We start from the raw sequence: 19,348 nt of genomic DNA on the forward strand, positions 1-19,348 counted from the left end.
TGAAACAATTGCTTGGCTCGTCATCGGGGTTGTGCATGATTAAATACTTTGTGTGATGAAGATAGAGCATAGCCAGACTATAAGATTTTGTAGGGATAACTTTCTTTAACCATGCTATTTTGAGAAGACATGATTGCTTTGATTAGTATGCTTGAAGTATTATTACTTTTATGTTAATATGAACATTTGTCTTGAACCTTTCGGATCTGAATATTCATGTCACACTTAAGAAGATTTACATTTAAATTATGCCAAAGTATCACTCCGCATCAAAAATTCTTTTTTTTATCATTTACCAACTCGAGGACGGGCAGGAATTAAGCTTGGGGATGCTTGATACGTCTCCAACGTATCTATAATTTTTTATTACTCCATGCTACTTTGTCTACTGTTTTGGACTATATTGGGCTTTATTTTCCACTTTCATATTATTTTTGGGACTAACCTATTAACCGGAGACCCAACCCAGAATTGTTGTTTTTTGCCTATTTCAGTATTTCGAAGAAACAGAATATCAAACGGAGTCCAAACGGAATAAAACCTTCGGGAACGTGATTTTCCAACCGAACATGATCCAGGAGACTTGGACCCCACTCCAAGAAGTTTCCGAGGAGGCCATGAGGGTGCAGGGCGCCCCCTGGGCGAGCCTCCTACCTCGTGGGCCCCTCGGAGCTCCACTGACGTACTCCTTCCTCCTATATATACCTACGTACCCCCGTCAAATCAGATACGGAGCCAAAAACCTAATTACACCACCGCAACCTTCTGTATCCGCGAGATCCCATCTTGGGGCCTGTTCCGGAGCTCCGCCAGAGAGGGAATCTACCATGGAGGGCTTCTACATCAACACCATAGCCTCTCCGATGAAGTGTGAGTAGTTTACTTCAGACCTTTGGGTCCATAGTTATTAGCTAGATGGCTTCTTCTCTCTTTTTGGATCTCAATACAATGTTATCCCCCTCTCTTGTGGAGATCTATTCGATGTAATCTTCTTTTTGCGGTGTGTTTGTTGAGATCGATGAATTGTGGGTTTATGATCCAGCTTATCTATGAACAATATTTGATTCTTCTCTGAATTCTTTTATGTATGATTGAGTTATCTCTACAAGTCTCTTCGAATCATCCGTTTGGTTTGGCCAACTAGATTGGTAGTTCTTGCAATGGGAGAAGTGTTTAGCTTTGGGTTCAATCTTGCGGTGTCCTTACTCAGTGACAGAAAGAGTTACAAGGCACGTATTGTATTGTTTCCATCGAGGATAACAAGATGGTTTTTTATATCATATTGCATGAATTTATCCCTCTACATCATGTTATCTTTCTTAAAGCTTTACTCTGTTTTACTTAATACTCTAGATGCATGATGGATAGCGGTCGATGAGTGGAGTAATAGTAGTAGATGCAGAATAGTAGTAGCTCTCATCATATCAATCTCCATTACTTTATTTACTTGCTTTGTTTTTACTTTGCCTTTTACTTTTTACTTTGCATCTATCTATCAAAAATACCAAAAATATTATCTCTATCAGATCTCACTCTCGTAAGTGACTGTGAAGGGATTGACAACCCCTAACCGTTGGTTGCGAGTTGCTATCGTTTTGTGTAGGTACGAGGGACTTGTGCGTGATCTCCTACTGGATTGATACCTTGGTTCTCAAAAACTGAGGGAAATACTTATGCTACTTTACTGCATCATCCTCTCCTCTTCGGGGAAATCCAACACAGTGCTCAAGAGGTAGCAGCGCGCTTAAGCGCTCGCTTAGGCGCGCATTTTTTAACTATGATTGCTACGCTCTTGTATCACTGTATTTACTCATACAAACTTATTTTTAAATTGAAGGATCCAATCGAAACTCCAATGGCACAGCAGGTATGTTCACGCATGTTTCTTTAACAGGTTTGCTCTTACCAATAGCTCTGTTGATTTCAATTTCAATTGTGTATATAGTTGACTTTCATATCATGCACATTACTAGCATCACAATAGAGCCAATAGTGTTTTTGTACATGCAGACCCGTGGTACCCATCTAAAATCTTGTTGTGCCGTGTAGATTCCCACGCTTTGTATTCTTTCACTGCTGCTTTGTCTTGAACTGATATGATTTGAACCGTGTCTCTTTTTTGATTTAGCAAGACAATGTAGTGACCATAGGGGTAGATATATGTTTGTTTGATGCTTTTATTATGTACTAGTACTTGGCAATAGAAGACTTGGTAGTTTAATCCTGTCCACCTTACTAATGAACTGGTTCACCGAATTGAGTTTCATATACTTGTACATGTTAAACTTGTTATGTGTCTGCTTGTTTCTTCTTTTAGAATGCTGACAGAATATTGGGGAAGAGTGCCTTATTAAGAAATGGTAAAGGAAGTAATGCAGATAATGTTCAGGATAGTGACACATCCTTGTTGGTCTCCAACAAAGCTGATAAAATAGCTAAGGAAGACTATCTTGAAGACAGCGAGATAACCGCAAAGTCATGTCTTGGTTTAGTGTTTGAGTTACTGGCCACTACCGCTTGCACAAGCTATTCAAACTCACTGTCTGAATCAGTTCGGTTTCTTGAGTCTCAACTACAAGCTAAAAGACATCGATCAGATGTGTTGCGACAAGAAGCGGAAGGACTGCGGAAGTCCATGGAGCATTCAGATGCATACTTTCTGGTGCAACAGCAAGCGTTGGAGGTTTTTAGCGCCAAAAAGGACAAAGCTAATAAGCTTGGTAAGCTTATTGCCAGCATGATACCCAGGATAATGTTTCTTGAGCTCTTCTGAAGTTGTTTCAGTTATGCTCTTGTTTTGCTGCCGCGTTTATTTGTACGGGTGGCCAATTTTGACGGCCAGTGTATGTAATGTGCTGCTTTGTTCACTATATTTGCACTAGTGGCGAGCTTTGATGCCCAGTGGATGTAATATGTGTAATAGCAGTAATAGGCTAGCGTTAATTGCTTGCTTATTTATTTCCTTATTGTCTTGTTTAGTTGTTTGCTTGTAGTCACTGCAGTTCTTTTGCGGTGTTTTTCTAGTGGCCACAATAGCCTATTTTTGGTAACTAGGCCAAAATAATCATGGCAACACACGGACAGTTGTAACCATGGGCCTCCTGCAGGCCGTATGATCCATGAGCCTTCTTCCGGCCGTAGGATCCATTGGCCTTCTATACGGGCCGTAGGATCCATTGGCCTTCTATACGGGCCTTAGGATTCATGGGCCTTCTACGAGCCGAAGGGTCTATGGGCTTTCTACGAGCTGTACGATCCATGGGCCTTCTATGGGCCGTACTATCCATGGGCCTCATACGGGCCGTAGGATCCATGGTCCTTCTACGTGGCATATCATCATTTCACCAATCATGGGCGGTACTATTCGTGGACCATAACGGGCTGTTAATAGGCCGTATTTGATAACTCTATGAAAACAGCCCAACGGCTTCTTTTTACATGAAAACGGTCCAACGTATTAACGGTCCGCAAACAGGCCGACTGTAACGACAGGCTGAATTTGGCCCACAAGCAGAAAATGACAGTAACAGGCCGTATGTAAACGAAAGCTGCAAATGAGCCCAAGAATCAATGGGCCCTGAGAAGGCCGAAAGATAACTTGGGCTGGAAACGGCCCAATGGAATAACGGGTCGTTAATGGGTATAAAGTGATACACTGTTCATTACGGGCCAGTATCACCACGGGCCGTTAATGGGCCAAGAGTTATAATGGGCCTCATATGGGCCGAAAGAAGTCATGGGCCACACATGGGCCGGAAGTTAAAATGGGCTGGAATCATATTGGACGGCCCAGATGATGCTACTAGGCCTAATTCGGATAGGGTGTAACGGGCCCTGGTTTAGCGGGCTGTGAATGGGCTATATGCGAATAGGTCATTAACAGGCTTTCCGTGGGCCGGTCCGCCACCTTTTGACCAAGTCAAACGGGCTGACCTTTTCACGGGAATGGGCCTCTGTTGGGTCGTGCCACGTGTCGCCGTATCATAGGCGTCTTCTGTCCAATGAGCGGATGACATCTGTCCCAACGGTGAGCCGACATGTGTTTCCTACAGCAAATGATGATTTTACACGTGGAAAATCCCCATTGGTCGGGGTTGCTAACGGGTTATTGGATCCAAAACCCGACCCGATAGCTTAACGGCGTTCTGTTACGGTGGATGCCATGTGTAGGTCACCCTTGACGAAAGCACTTCTGTGATGCGTGATTTATCGTCATGGAAGTGGACACTTCCGTGATGATAATTTTGGTAATGCCATGGAACACTTCTACGACAGCACAGGTATGACTATCTCGATTATGTCATAAAATCGTCATGGATGTACATGCATGACAAAAAATGCGACCTACTGTGACAAACACGTATCATCACGGAAGTGTATTTTTTTGTAGTGGTACTGCACGCTCCTCTCGAAGAACCGAACTCCTTGTCACGGACCGGAGCCTCGGCCGTCTGACTCGCGGGCGGGAAGTTTGAGAAAGGAAAAGCATAAGAAATCGGTCCAAAAAACGAAAAGAAAGAGTAGAAGCATTCACGACATATACACATAAATATTTAAAGGCCCACGGCCCGAGTTCATTACACCCAGAACCCCTAGTGGGTGGGTGGACCTGCTACCTAACAAATCCTACTAAGACATCTCAGGCATCTCCAGCGCCACGTCATGACGTCGACGCTCTCCCCTGGCGGTCTCCGGGTCCAGCGAGGTACCGGTATCCTCCTCGGCACCCTGGTCGCGGTAGACACTCGTCTCCTGGGAGCTCCCCTTCGGGTCATGAAGAAGAAGGCCATAGTCGTCGCCAGCCACGACCCCACCGTCCTCCACCCGCTCTGGGTGGAACTCGTCGTGGAAGGCGAACTTGGCGATGTAGCTGGCCCAGGAGGCAATCCAGCCGGCTTGCTCCTGCAACAGCTGCTCCAAGCCGGCCCGCTGGCCCATTAGCGCATCTAGCTACAGGTCTGGATGCCAAGACAGCGCGAACCGGAGCGCCATCTCAGCACCGGCACGAGCGGCTGAGACGCGCGCCACTCGTGAAGCCGGTCCGGCCCCATCTCCAGCCAAAGAGCCAGCCACGTGAAGTTGTTCGGCTCGACGGAGCCCGACCAAAGCACTGTCGTCATCGCTATGCCGGCCTGGGATAGCCGCCCCATCTGCTCCCCCAAGACCCGCAGGCGGGCCTCGTCGGCGGTCATGATTTTCGGGAAGGTCCACGCCACCTGCCGGTCCGTCCCAGATCCGACGACTCCTGTCGGGTCGCGCTGGAAGCGGACGACCTCCTCCGCCAGCCGATGCGTCTCCGAGAAGGCCCCTGCCAGAAAGCGAAGCATGTCAGGAAAAAGGACAACAAGGACAAAAAGTCGGATCCCAACCCGGCAAAACACAAGGAAAGCACTTACTAGAGAAGGACTCTTCCAGGTGCTGCGCTTCGAGCAACGTACCGCGCCGCTCCCGATCAATGGTGCGCTCGCGCTCGTGGAGCGCCTTCTCTAAGTCGGCCGCCTTGGCAAGGGCCGCCTTCAACTCGGCATCCTTGTCGTTGGTCGCCTTCTCAGCCACCTCGTGACGACGGGCCTCATCCTGACAGGCCCCCTCTGTCGTGGCAGCCTGCTCCCTCAGGCGCTCCACCTCGGCTTGGAGCCGGACCTTGTCGTCGACCAGCCTACCGCGCTGCTGGTCCACCTCGACCAGGCCCTGCTGTGCCTCCACCACCTTGGCGGCCTCCGCCTTACGGAGCTCCACCTCGGCCTCAAGGCGGCTCTTATGGCCCGCCAGCTACTCCCGCAGCTGGTTGGCCTCATCAACCGACCGTCGGGCCGCTGCCACCTCCGCCCTCGCCTGCGACACCTCGGCGCCAAGGCGACCGGTGTCGGCAACAAGCCGGTCATAGTGATGTCCAGCCCGAAGCAGCCGGGTCTGTCGGGACAACACCTCGGCTACAAAAAGGAAGATTCAGGAAAGGAAAAAGCAAGACTTAAGATTTGGCCCAACTAATACACAGTTGGCCCGAATCTCGGGGGCTACACACAGCGGGTGCGCTTGCGCACCCCCACTAGAAAAGAGCGTGAAGATACCTGCGGCAATGCGGAGTTCCTCCTCCGTGGCGGCAAGCTGCTCCTTGAGCTCCCGGTATTTGCCTAGGAGGAGGTTGAAGGCACCGACCCGGTAGGCGTCGAGTTGCCGAAGAAGGCAGTAATCAGAACAAGGACGACATTCTAAAGATTCGACCCAACTACTACATAGTTGGCCCGAACCTCTGGGGCTACACCCAGTGGGTGCACTGGCGCGCCCCCACAAAGAAGAAGTGCAGAAGAAGCTTACCAGCACATCGCACTCCAGGTCTCGCGTCCGCTCCACCTCGGCCCGGGCAAAGGCGTCGAGCCGGTCTGTCCGGCCGCGCAGACGGCGGCTGACGGCGTCCATCGCTGCCTCCTCCTGGGTCTGAGGTCCGAAGACCACGGCGCTCCCGCTCCGCGGTGGCTGCGGCACAGTGGCCCGGCGCCCTCCCTGCCGAGGCACCAGAGCGTGCTCCCACTGGCCACTCCCGACGTGGCCAGCACCTCCTCTGACGCCCTCTCCAACGCTGCCACCGGCCTAGACGCCGGGACAGCCTGCTGCACCAACATCGGCCCAGCAGCCGGGGTGGCCTGCGGCACCTCCACCTGCGGCACCTCCACCCGTGGCACGTCCTCCAACACTGGCGGCATCCCTTGTGCCGCCGCCCGCTGTGCCTCCTCCAAGATGGCACCATCGCCGCCTCCATCAGCCCTCGCCCGCTCGACAACGTCGACCCGCAGCGTGGTGTTGTCCTCCACCTCCACGACCTCCTAGTCGTGGATCACCACCTCAGCCCAGCCCCCACGGCCGCGCTCCCTCACCGACGACGGCTCGAAGACGGTCGCCGCCATCATCGAGCCTTTCGGCATCTCACGCCATGCCGGCTCCTCGCCGGCTCGCGCCCATGCTGCCGCAGCGTTGGTCCAAGCTCGGACCGCCACCGCCTCCAACTCCGCCTCGGCCCTGTTCCTGTCCCGCCAGGCCAGGCCCTCAGCGTCGGTCGGGTCCAGGCCGAGGTTCGGGTCGGCCCGCTCCTCCTCCTCGACCTGGTCGACGGGGTCGAACCGGCTCCTAGGAACGCGGCCTCCTCGGCGGCCGCGACATCCACCGCCGCCCTCGCCAGCGCGATCGGCGACCTGAAGAAGAAGATAGAATGAGCAAAAGAAAAGCCAGCTCGACCGTTTGGATGCGTACAGGCGAAGAAACTTACCCTGTCAGGACCCGGACGGGGGCCGCCCTCCCATGCCCGGTGTTGCGCTTCCTCTTGGCCGACCTCCCGCTCCCGGCCGGTTCCGCCACGTGCTTCGGGGCCCGGGGCCGCGGCGCGACGCTGTCCTTCCCGTGCGGTCGGCTCGGCACTGTTCCCCGTGACGACTCGGCTCTGCCCGTTTCGCCGCCTCCCCCGCCCAGCGCCACTACACCAACAACTTGCATCAGCATTGCTCGCGTCGTGTCCCGATCGACAGCTCGAGAAACACAAAGGAAAAGACAAGACATACCCACGCGATGCCCAGCACCGGCGTCGACCTCGACCTCCTCCTCCTCGCCGTGGGCTGCGGGCTCCTTCGACTCCGCTCACACCACCTGCGATGGGGCCTGGGCATAAGGATGCCAGAGTGCTTTCAGAAGCACCTCTCGCGTCGCGTCAGGGTGAACGAGGAGATGCGCAGCAGCAAAGTAAGGAGACCAAACACTCACTAGTGGCGCCGGATTCGACTTGCTGTACGGCACCTTGCCGAACCGCCAGTCCCACCCAAGGTTAGCCTTGGAGATATCATTCACTCGACGCGTGATCTACTCCGCCGACAGGCGCGCCGTCCCCATGCGATTGGCGTCTTGAAGACTAGCCATCTCGCAGATGAGGTAGCAGCGCCTCTGCAGCGGGAGAACCCGGTGCATAATCAACGCGGCGATGAGATCATTGCCGGTGAGCCCCTTCCGCATCCTCATCACTGCCACCCGCTCATAGAGATTGAGAATCTCCTGTGACGGGTGCCTGGGGGAGTAGCCCCAATTTATCTTCGCCCGCAGCAGCGCGATGGAAAAGGCCGGAATATTGATGCGGTCCGCACCAAGTTGCGGATGTAGAAGGAGTTCTGCCATTTCTTGGCAGAATCCTCCAGCGGAATCTTGGGGCAGTCCAGCCCCGACCGCTTCGAGATGACGGCGGCGCTGTAGTCGGCGAACTCTCCGGCTGTCGGTCCCTGCTACTTCAGGGAGAAGAAGCGTGCCGAGAGGTCGATTGTAGGCTCGACCCCTAGATACCCCTCGCAGAGGGTAACGAAGCCCGAAAGATGGACGATGGTGCCGGCGCCGAGATGGTGAGGCTGGAGTCCGAAGAACTCCAGGAACATGCAGAAAAAGGTGCTCGCCGGCAGCCCAAATCCGCGCTTGATGTGCGTGAGGAAGACCACGGGCTGTGCGCCCTAGGGTTGCGGCCTCTGCTCGCCGCGCGGCAAGCGGACAGCGACGTCCATCTCTCGCGGCAAGCGCGGGGACACGCGAAGATGGGCGATGTCCTCGACGGTGACGATCGACCCCATCCAAGAGCCCGACGACAGCGCCATCGATGAAGGCAAGAGAGGAAGATAGAAGATGGATGATGGCGAGGTTAAGTAACGGGCGTCGCAGTGCGGCGGTCGCAAGAAGCAGAGCAAGATCGAAGGGGCGGGAGGGCGCGAGCGAGAATAATGTCCGCCACCCCCCTTGCCCCCAATTTATAGCCCTCGGTTTGAACATGGGGGAGTGGGATCGTCTACGCTCGCCTTTCCCACTACCCCACAATAAGTGCGCATGTACGCATGCAATAACTGCCTGGGGAAGAGCAACCGGCCCCCGGACGCTGCAATAAATCTGCGCGCGTGGGCCAAGGGCACGCGCCGGCGGGCCCCAGCCCATCGCCCAGTCCCGTCACGCGCGTGGCCTATTAGGCCCCTCAGACTTCCAGGCACCACGTGGCGCCCGCGCGAAGCCTGAGGGATTGCCCCAAGATTTGACGGACTCCTCGGTTCCCACCACCGCCTGGATGCCGCGATCCGGTTTCCGGAGAAAATCGGCACACAGTGGGTGTTGCCCGACACGGCGCTCGTAGAATCCACCTTGATTAAGGGGGAAACTACAAAGGCCCAATCATCCGAAGACGGCGGACCTTCACAGCATCGGGGACAACTGTCAGGGGGATGAACCCCAGGCAGGCAACGAAACCCGGATCCTTTTTAAAAAACAACGGGGCTGGCGTCGCCCCTCAAGCCGGCACGCGCTTGGCTGGGTCGCTCGACCCGGCCAAACCGCGCAACCCGGCCAAACTCTCTGACCCGGCCAGACACATCGACTCGGCTTTAACAACTAGTACAAGACAGTCGAACCCGGCGCAACCAAGGCTTCCTCAACAAACCAGCTCCGCCTGCGGTGTGTTCCGCAACCCAGCCACGGGTCAGCTCCCATCCCATCCATGCCGTACGATGGGACGAGTCTTCAGCCACTGATGACTAAGGCAATAGTGCCCTGCCCATGCCTCCGGTCAGCCAGAGCGTGGCAACAGTGCCCCTCACCTACCCGCTGACCAGGGCCGACGTGACTACAGTTCCCCCATCATCACCGCTGACGACAACAAGCGGTGACCTGACGGAGCACCAATGTACACGACTCGACTCGGCCACGCCCTGACGATCGACAAGATGGCGCATAGTCCCCCTAGGCACGCGGGGCCCGCACCTAGGGGAACACGGCGAACCACAGGCCCCTAGCGGGCCCCAGCCCGGGTCCCCAGACGCCGACAACCTGGACCCACCAACTTGTAACATTACCATTGTATCCCTGGGGGGTTGGCCTATAAAACCCCCCAGATGTCCATGCATACACGGGTAGGTAGATAGAAAAGCATAGAGGAACTAGCCACCAAACAGTAGCATCCACCTGGGGAGAAGGAGGAGCCTAAGTCTTGGCCAGCCTTCCTTCCTCCTCCATACAGCTCTAGGAGCAACCTTGTACTGTCGCACATAGAACTACACTCGGCAGGACTAGGGGTGTTATCTCCCCAGAGAGCCCCGAACCAGGGTATGTCTTGCATCCCGCGCTTGCTCATGCCAACCCCGCCTCTGGAGCCCACCAGTGCCCTCGAGCCTCCTCCTCTCTTTAGCCATCCCATGGCATCTGTCGTGCACCCTCCACGACAACTGTGTTCCTCTATCTGATAGCATGGTCCTCAGAACTCCATGCAGACATACGATCCTGGTCATGTATATCTTCACCAACTTAGCACTTGTATAAGTGGTATTCACGGGGATGAAATGGGCTACCTTGGTCTAACGATCAACTACCACTACTGGGATCAGCTTCTTTGCCGTCCGCCAGGCATTGATCACTAACAGAAAAAGCCTTTGCCGTCAGCCAGCGGACGGCAAACCGTCCGGTTGAAGACCTGCCAACAAAGGCATTCTTTGCCGTTCACTTCATAGAAATGGACGGCAAAGGATTGTGCCGTCCGCCATCCGAGGCCAGCAGACAGCAACGACGACGGACGACAGTGGTGTGGGGTGAGAGCCGGTAGGGGGTTAACGGCACTCTTTGCCATCCGCTGATGGACGGCAAAGAGCTTAGCTAGGGCAGCAATGGGAAGCTGCCACGTGGCCAGCTATGCCGTGTGCCAGCAGACGGCATAGATGGCCCTGTTTGCCAGGCCTATTTGGTCACTTTGCCGTCTACTTGCAGACGGCAAAATGACCAAATAGGCAGCCAGTGTTGCCAGTTTGCACAGGTGACTGCCACGTGTCCTCTTTGCCGTCTGCTAGCGGACGGCAAAGAGCTTTGTTGTCCGCTACCAGATGGCAAAGATCCTGTATAGCCCGTGTTTTTCTGTTTTTTCTTAAATTCATTCAATTTCATAGAATTTCACAGATATATGTATATACACATATGAAAATACTTTCGACAAGCATACCAACACATATACATACAAAATCATATCCCTGCCATATGGATATGATCATCCAACACATATACATAGCAAATCAAAAGTCCATATGCAACATATATAGCTAGCCAACATATCCAACAACAAGCATACAATGGTTTCATCCATACATGTATATATAGGTAGCAAGTTTCACATTGTTCATCCTACAAAATCAAAACAAAAAGGAAGCATAAAGAGAAGAGTAGACTCCATCGACGCAAGCTTCCTCATCTAAAGCAAATCTGCAAATAGTGAAACAAGAAAGTTAGAAGAAGAAAGTAATAATAATAATAATAATAATAATAATAATAATAATAATAATAATAATAATAATAATAATAATAATAATAAGAAGAAGAAGAAGAAGAAGAAGAAGAAGAAGAAGACTAGCTAGAAGAAGAAGAAGCAGAAGAAGAAAAAGAAGAAGAAAAAGAATAAGAATAAGAATAAGAAGAAGAAGAAGAAGAACAAGAACAAGAACAAGATTTTTTCTTCTCTTTATGTTTCTCCTCTCCTCTTCTTTATCTTCTTGTTCTTCTAACTAAGGTAAGTAAAAGTGTCATTTTATTGTTAAGCTAGGTAAAAATTCTAAGTGTAGGTCATTTTAGAGCTAAGCTAGGCAAATAGGTCATTTTGGAGCTTAGTAAGGTTATTATGTCATTTTCGAGGAAAATAAGCTAAGTCTATATCATTTTGGAGGTAACAAAGATTATCATGCCATTTTTGACCTAAGTATGATAAGTATGTCATAAATGAACTGAATAAGCTAAGTATAGCTCATTTTTTATGTAGCTTGGGTAATTATGCCATTTAGGAGGAAAATAAGCTAAGTATCCATTTGTAAAGCAAAACATTAGAGAAAACTTACCCTCATCACAACAAATATGATGAAGATCGCAACTAAGGTAACAATTGATCCAACGACATAATGATACCAAGCCTCATTATCAATGGCATATTTTCTAATCTTCTTAAGCTTTAGGCGTATTGCATCCATCTTCAAGCCTTGGGCGCCACCCAGCCCGGGGGGGTTTCTTGGTGCTTGGAGGCGGCGCTGATCTGGCGGGTGAACGGCTTGATGTGGTAGCTCGAGGGTGGTGCCTGTGAGCCAGGAGAGCCGCAATGACCGGGGGCACTGGTGCGCCGTGACGGGCAAGGAAAAGGTCGCATAGTTCCCCCCAGGAAGTCACAAAAACCGCCGGTAGGTGGAGCAGCCACATGCGAGCAACGCCGGCGAGGGCCATGGGGAACCAGTTGGCCATCACCCTGTCGTCGCCCCCCGCCTTGAGGACGGCTTCCTCGTACGCCATCAAGAAAACCAGCGGGTCCGTCGAGCCGCTGTAGCGTGGCGGCGTCTCTGGCTTGAACACGCGTGGCCACTACACCTGCCCCAAGGCGGGGGCCAAGGCTTGGAGCCCCTGGCCCCGGCACTGGCATCGGCTGCCGGAGTGTGCGGCACATTGTCCACCATGTGGGTGAAATGCGATGTCGATGGAGAACGGGCCGGCGGAAGGGAGAGCTTCGGCGCACCCCTACCTGGCACGCCAAATGTCAGATTTCGGGTTCCGGCAGACCCTTAAGGTTCGAACTCTGGGGTGCACGCAAAGATCACTCTTCTACCAACTCACGTCTCATCGCCTCGCAAAGGATCTAGGCTACCCGAGGAACAACACCAGGGACGCAATGTTTATACTGGTTCAGGCCACCATTGTGGTGGAATACCCTACTCCAGTGTGTGGTGTGTGGATTGCCTCATTGGTTGATGATGAACAATACAAAGGAAGAACAGCCTCACGAGGGGAGGAATTCTTGCGTTGGTGTGGGTGGTTCTGGCTAAGGTTCGATTGGTCGATCCCCTGCCTTGAGAATGGCTAGTCCTATTTATAGAGCAAGGCCCTGGTCCTCTTCCCAAATATTGAGCGGGAAGGGCGCCAACAATTGGCCATTTTGAAGGGGACCATCTAGTACACTCATCCTGACTAAAGTTGGTCCTCGCCTGCCAAAGACTCTGACGATGACGCCTTCCTGGGCTCCACGATGACCTCCATCCTGCCGTTCTGCTGGTCTTGGTCTTGTTGCACCAAAATGGTAGCCTTTGCTTGATACCTTGGCCTGCGCTTGCCCCCTTTGCACCAAAGAGGAAGCAAGGACACTGCGTAGGCTGGCGCCTGCTTGGCGCCCGCCTAGCGCCCGCCTGGCTACGGTCGTCATGGCTTGCGTCACGGGCACCTCGTGTGTTACCCCGCCTTGATCTCTCCGCCTCCTCGCGAGCCAGCCTGACGAGGCTGCGCCTGAGGAAGCTTCCTGTAGTCCGCCCCGCGAGGCTTGGCCCCTCGCGAGGGTTTTGAGCTTGTGTTGACGAAGATGGGCCGTACTGGGCCACTCCTTGAGCCACGCTGCAGGCACCAGGCAGGCAAGTCAGGGTACCCCCGTTCCTGGAACGCCAACAACTAGCTGTTGCCGCGCACTTGAGCTGGTCTGCTGAGCTGAATGTGATGGCGCACGCGGACCACCTGAGAGGGCGCATGGCCTCGAGCTTGGGGAGGACTGTATTCACCTTGCGAGCAAACTGCTTGAAGATGCGCTGAGAGGCTGCGGCCTGGGCACCGCCCAAGATGCAAGCGATAGCACGCGGCTCCTGGAAGCCCCCAGCCCCCTTGTCCTGATGATGGTCATCTTCCTTCTTGGCGGTGGTGGTAGAGGAGGAAGGCCTGTGTTGCCTTGCGGGCGATCCTCACGAGGCTGATCCCTCCAAGCCCCCTCGCGAGGCTGGTCCTGCCAGCGGTCCTCGCGAGGCCGGTCACGCCACCCTTCGCGAGGGCCACGGTCGTCCCATCGTCCTCCACCTCTTCCTCTGCCTCGGCCGTATCCCCGATCGTTGCGCTCGGGGCGTTGACTGACACGGCCTTCTCGCAATGCCCTGAGCTCTTGGAATTCGTTGGTGTTGAGGGTATGGAGAGCGTGGTACACGCAGTATCGGCTGCCTTGGACGACTCCGTCTGGTCCCTGCCGCACTTCGTATCCGGCTCTGCTGCGAGCACAGCTACTCCCTTGCGCTTCACATCTTTGTCCTTGGCTTTCTTCTCTTCTGGATCTGCAGCTGGGAGCTTGAGAAGGGAGAGGCGTCCCTCCTTAGCCTTGTGCACTTGGTCGCTAGGTTGAATAGCTCCAGGGACGTGCACAGATATTCGTAGATCGCCAGTTCCTCCTTCATCTTGAATTTGCGGACACCGTCAGAGAACACCGACATGATGGCCTCCTCGGTCATCTTGGGAATCTTGAGGCAAGCGCTGTTGAAGCGCTGGATGTACTTCTGCAGGGTCTATCCGGTTGCTGATTGATGCAGCGCAGATCACCCATGACCAGTGGATGGTCGCGAGTGCCCTGAAAGTTGGCGATGAAGCGGGTGCGCATCTCATCCCAGGAGGAGATCGTACCGGGAGGCAGGTTCAGGAGCCAGGTGCGGGCACCGTCCTTGAGTGCCATGGGAAACTAGTTCGCCATGACCTTTTCGTCCCATTGACCACTTCGATGCCTAGCTCGTAGAGCTGTAGGAACTCCGTGGGGTCGGCAGTGCCGTCGAAGCGAGGAGGCAGGTCCGGCTTGAACTTGCCCGGCCAGGCAACACTGTGGAGCTCGGTGGTGAAGGTGCGGCAGCCTGCGGTGGCCACCGGAGATGTCTGCTAATGTGGGGCTTGCTCCTGGGGATTCTCGCGCGCTGCTGCCAGGAGCAGCACGGGGTCTTGACATGCTGGCACAGGGATGCGGTCATGGCGTGCCGGTGCAGGAAGCACACGAACACCTTCTTGGGGACGAGGGATTTCTTGGCAGCTCCTTTCCTGTCGCGAGGGCACTGGACACGGTGGATCTCGTCCAGGGGCCGCGCACCTTGGAGCCAGGGTGCCTTCTTGGGGAGGAGGTGGTGGAGGCGCCTCCTGAGCTGCATCACCCGTGTAGGGAAAGGGCGAGGCAACGAGAGGGACGGCGCAGGGGAGCCCCTACGGCGCTGATGAGCTCGGTGATGCGAGCGAGCCACTCCTTGTGGAGGTCGTCGACGGGACGGTAGTGCAGAAGCTCACGTGCTAGGAGCAGCACGGCGTGCGCATCCGTGGGAGCGCGACGGGCGAGCAACGACGAACCAGCTGGAGTCTGCGACGGGGTGGCGGTGCGGCCTTCCTACCGCACCGAGCGATGCAGTGACCAGGCCTGCTGCTCGTTCCCCACCGGGCCGGTGGCGGCGTTGGCGGCAGGCGACGGAGAATGATGGGGACACCCGCCAACGGGAGCCGTCTAGGCGATGCGGGCAGCGAGAGCAGCCCGACGCTCGGCGCGAGTCTGGCGAGCATCAGCCATGGACACGACGGACGATCGAATGTGAAACAACAGAAGAAAGATTCCGGTGCACCCCTACCTAGCGCGCCAAATGTCGGATGTTGGGTTCCGGAAGATCCTTGAGGTTCGAACTCTGGGGTGCGTGTGAAGATCTTCCCCCTAACAATCCACGTTCAATCGCCTCACGAGAATCTAAGCTAAATGATGAACAACATGAGGGACACAAGATTTATACTAGTTCCGGCCACCGCTGTGGTGTAATACCCTACTCCAGTGTGTGGTGTTGTGGACTGCCTCAGGGACTGATGATGAACGGTACATGGGGACGCGAGAGGTGTTCTTGAGCTGGTGTGGTGTTCTCATCGGAAAGGATTCGATCCCTGTTGGCTAGGTGAGAACTCGATGCCTTCCTACTGTGGTGGCTATCTCTATATATAGAGGCCCTGGTCCTCTTCCCAAATATTGAGCGGGAAGGGCGCCAACAACGACCATTTTGAAGGGGAACATCTAGTAAAAGCTATCCTGACTAAAGTTGGTCTTCGGCTGCCAAAGGCACTGGCGATGACGTTGTCTTGGGCTCCACGGTGACCTCCATCATGCCGCTCTGCTGGTCTTGGTCTTGCTGCACAGAAATTGCTACCTTTTCCTGATGCCTCAGTACTCCACGCCTGTGCTTGCCCTATTTGCACAAGAGAGGAAACAAGGACATTGTGCAGGCCGGCGCCCGCCTGATGCCCGCCTGGTCTCGATCGTCATGGATTGCGTCACGAGCACCTCGCGAGGTAGCCTTGCCATGATATCTCCGCCTCCTCGCAAGCCTTCCTGGTGAGGCCGCACGTGAGGAAGCCTTGCGTCATCCACCCCGCGAGGCTTGGCCCCTCGCGAGGGTCTTGAGTTTGCGTTGATGAAGATGGGCCGCACTGGGCCACCACTTGAGCCACACCGCAGGCCACAGGCAGGAAAGTCTGGGGACCCCTTTTCCCAGAATGCCGACACCATTATCCCAAGCTTCTTGCAATTCGTCCTTAAGCGGCTGCATGTACACATTCATATTCTTCCCCGGATAGTTGGGCCCTAGAATTATCAACGTCAGGAAAATGTTCTTCTTTGCCTAATCTGCCCGGGGGGAGACTGAGTGGAATGACAAACACAGGCCAACAGCTGTATGGGGCTGCCATCTAACCAAACACACTGAACCCATCTGTGCTTACGGCGACTCTAGGATGCCTTCGATCTTCCATTTTTCCTTATGTAATGCATCGAAGCGCTTCCACGCTTCACCATCGAATGTGTGCACCATCATCACATTCCCATCTGCATCTACTTCGGTTCTTTTGCCCGTTTTGTGCCATGTCATCTGTCTGGCCGTCTCTTCGACCATGAAAAGACGTTGAAGTCTTGGTACGATTGGCATATACCAATGAACATTAATGGGTATTTTGGTCTGCGTCTTCTCACCCATACCGTTGTCTACCACAACATACCTGGAAGAATTACAAATGGGACAATAGTTCAAGTCCTCATACTGACGCCTAAATAAGATACATCCTTTCACTACAAAAAAATACACTTCCGTGATGATACGTGTTTGTCACAGGAGGTCGCGTTTTTTGTCATGCATGTACATCCATGACGATTTTATGACAGAATCAAGATAGTCATACCTGTGCTGTCGTAGAAGTGTTCCATGACATTACCAAAATTATCATCACGGAAGTGTCCACTTCCATGACGATAAATCGCGCGTCACAGAAGTTCTTTCTCAAGGGTGACCGACACGGAACGCCGTTAAGCTATCGGTCGGATTTTGGATCCGATAACCTGTTAAGAGCCTTGACCAATGTGAAATTTCCATGTGTAAAATTCTGATTGGCCGAAGGGAATACCTGTCAGCTCGTCAGTGGGCCAGATGTCGCCCGTCCATTGGAGGAGACATGCCTATGATACGTCGACATGTGGCTGGGCCCAATAGAGGCCCATATAGGTTAAAAAGGCCGGCCCAGTCAAAGGCCCGTAGTACTTAATCAGGTACTAGTGGGCCAGCCCAATAACGGCCTGCTTAACAAAGGCCCATTTACGGCCCGAAGCCAGATCTGGCCCCTTAATTGTTCGCCCAATATTTGGGCCCATTTACGACCCGAAGTCAGATCTGGCCCGTTAATTGTTCGCCTAATATTTGGGCCCATTTGCAGCCCTAAGCCAGATCTGGCCTGTTAATTGTTCGCCAAATATTTAGGCCCAACTACAGCCCAGTGACTTTCGGCCTGTTAGATGCCTGATGTAGACATGGGCCCATTTCAGCCCGGTGTGACTTTCGGCCTGGGAATGGCCCATGCTGCCCATGGGCCATATATGGTCCGACGGGACATCGGGCCCACTAATGACCGGTGCTAAAGGTGGCAACAGTTAAGCCTAACATGACTTTTGGCCTGTTAAAGGCCTGTCGCGTAATTTGGCCAATTGATGCTTGTACTAAGCTTTCGGCCTCTTAAAGGCCCATGATATCAGTGGGCCAACTAAGGCCCGAGATATGTTTCGGCCTGGTAACGGCCTGTGAGCTAACTGGGCCCAAAAAGGCTCGGTCTACATTTCGGCTTTCTGAAGGCCCATCGACAACTAGTGAAAATTGAGGCCCAACATGCATTTTGGCCTGCTAAAGGCCCATGGTTTCATCTCAGTCATAACAGGCCAGTACAATATTCAGCCTGTTAATGGACCAATGCTACCTGGGCCACACTAAGCGCTGGGTCGACAAAAGGCCCAACTAAAATATAGGCCGGTGTATGTTTGGGCCTGGCGCAATGTGTGAAGGCCCCAATCATTTGGGCCCAAGAAATACGCAGGCCAGCCCAATTGTGGCCCGCTAAAAACCAGGCCCGTTAGAGTCGAATGTTTCGGCCCGGTCGACTACATCTGATTTTTTTTCCAGATAGCGAATGATGGTAATAACTAGTAGGAATTAAGAACAAACCTACTCTATACAATAAAGAAATTACGGCATAGTAACTAAGAATAAACCTACACTATACAATAAAGGATTTAAGGTATATTACATCCACTGGGCATCGAAGTTCGCCACCAGTGATCATAAAGCGCAACGAAGGAGCAGATTACAAAAACTGGGCACCATTGCAGCATAACAAAATAATACTAAACCGAGACCACTTCCAAGACGGTTCAAGAAAGGTTAGCCTTGCGGGGGAACTGTTGCGCAAGCTGCTGAGCAAGGCTGTGAGACCGGCCTAACATGTCGGTCATAGCTTCCAGGTGTAGCTGTTTATCGATGAGGTTCTCATTGGTGTTCTCCGCAATCTTTCTTAGAGATAGCACTTCAAGTCGAAGTTGAGTTGCAGAATGCCTTTCTGCTAGAACTTGGGACTGAAGAAGTCGAACTGATTCAGACAACGAATTATGTGAGCTTGTCTGAATGTAAGTCTCAATTAACTTGAACACTGCATCAAGACAAGACTTTGGGGTTGTCTCGCTATTTTCAAGATGTTTTGCCTTCTTTGCTACAACATATGTTGGGTTTGTCTCACAGCCTTCAGCAGACTTGTGCATGCCATCAGGCATATCACCATGAAACAAAGCAGAGAGATGACAGGTTTTGCACGTGTATAAACAAAGATGATAACTGTGCTGTCAATTCCATCCAATTTCAAATTAGAAAATAAAGAGTAAGTTCATAATATCAATAGCATAATTTGGCATTGTTCATAATGCGGGGAGCTTCACCACACTACTGGATTACCATGCCAATATAACAAGCATAGATGAAGGGCAAAGAAAATCATTGTATATATTTTGGATAATGTGCATGGCATGTTGTTCATATCATCAGCCACATCAGTAAGATAACATAGGAGATGACAAGGTGCAAACGTGGGCTGCTTCACCACACACTGGATTATAGATCCACAAAAACAAGCATACATATAGGGAGTATTAAGTAATGTGCATGGTATGAATAAGGAATTTGGTTTTACAAGTAAAACTTAGACCTTACGA

Source organism: Triticum aestivum, chromosome 3B (genome assembly GCF_018294505.1).
Source record: "Triticum aestivum cultivar Chinese Spring chromosome 3B, IWGSC CS RefSeq v2.1, whole genome shotgun sequence".
NCBI lineage: Eukaryota > Viridiplantae > Streptophyta > Magnoliopsida > Poales > Poaceae > Triticum > Triticum aestivum.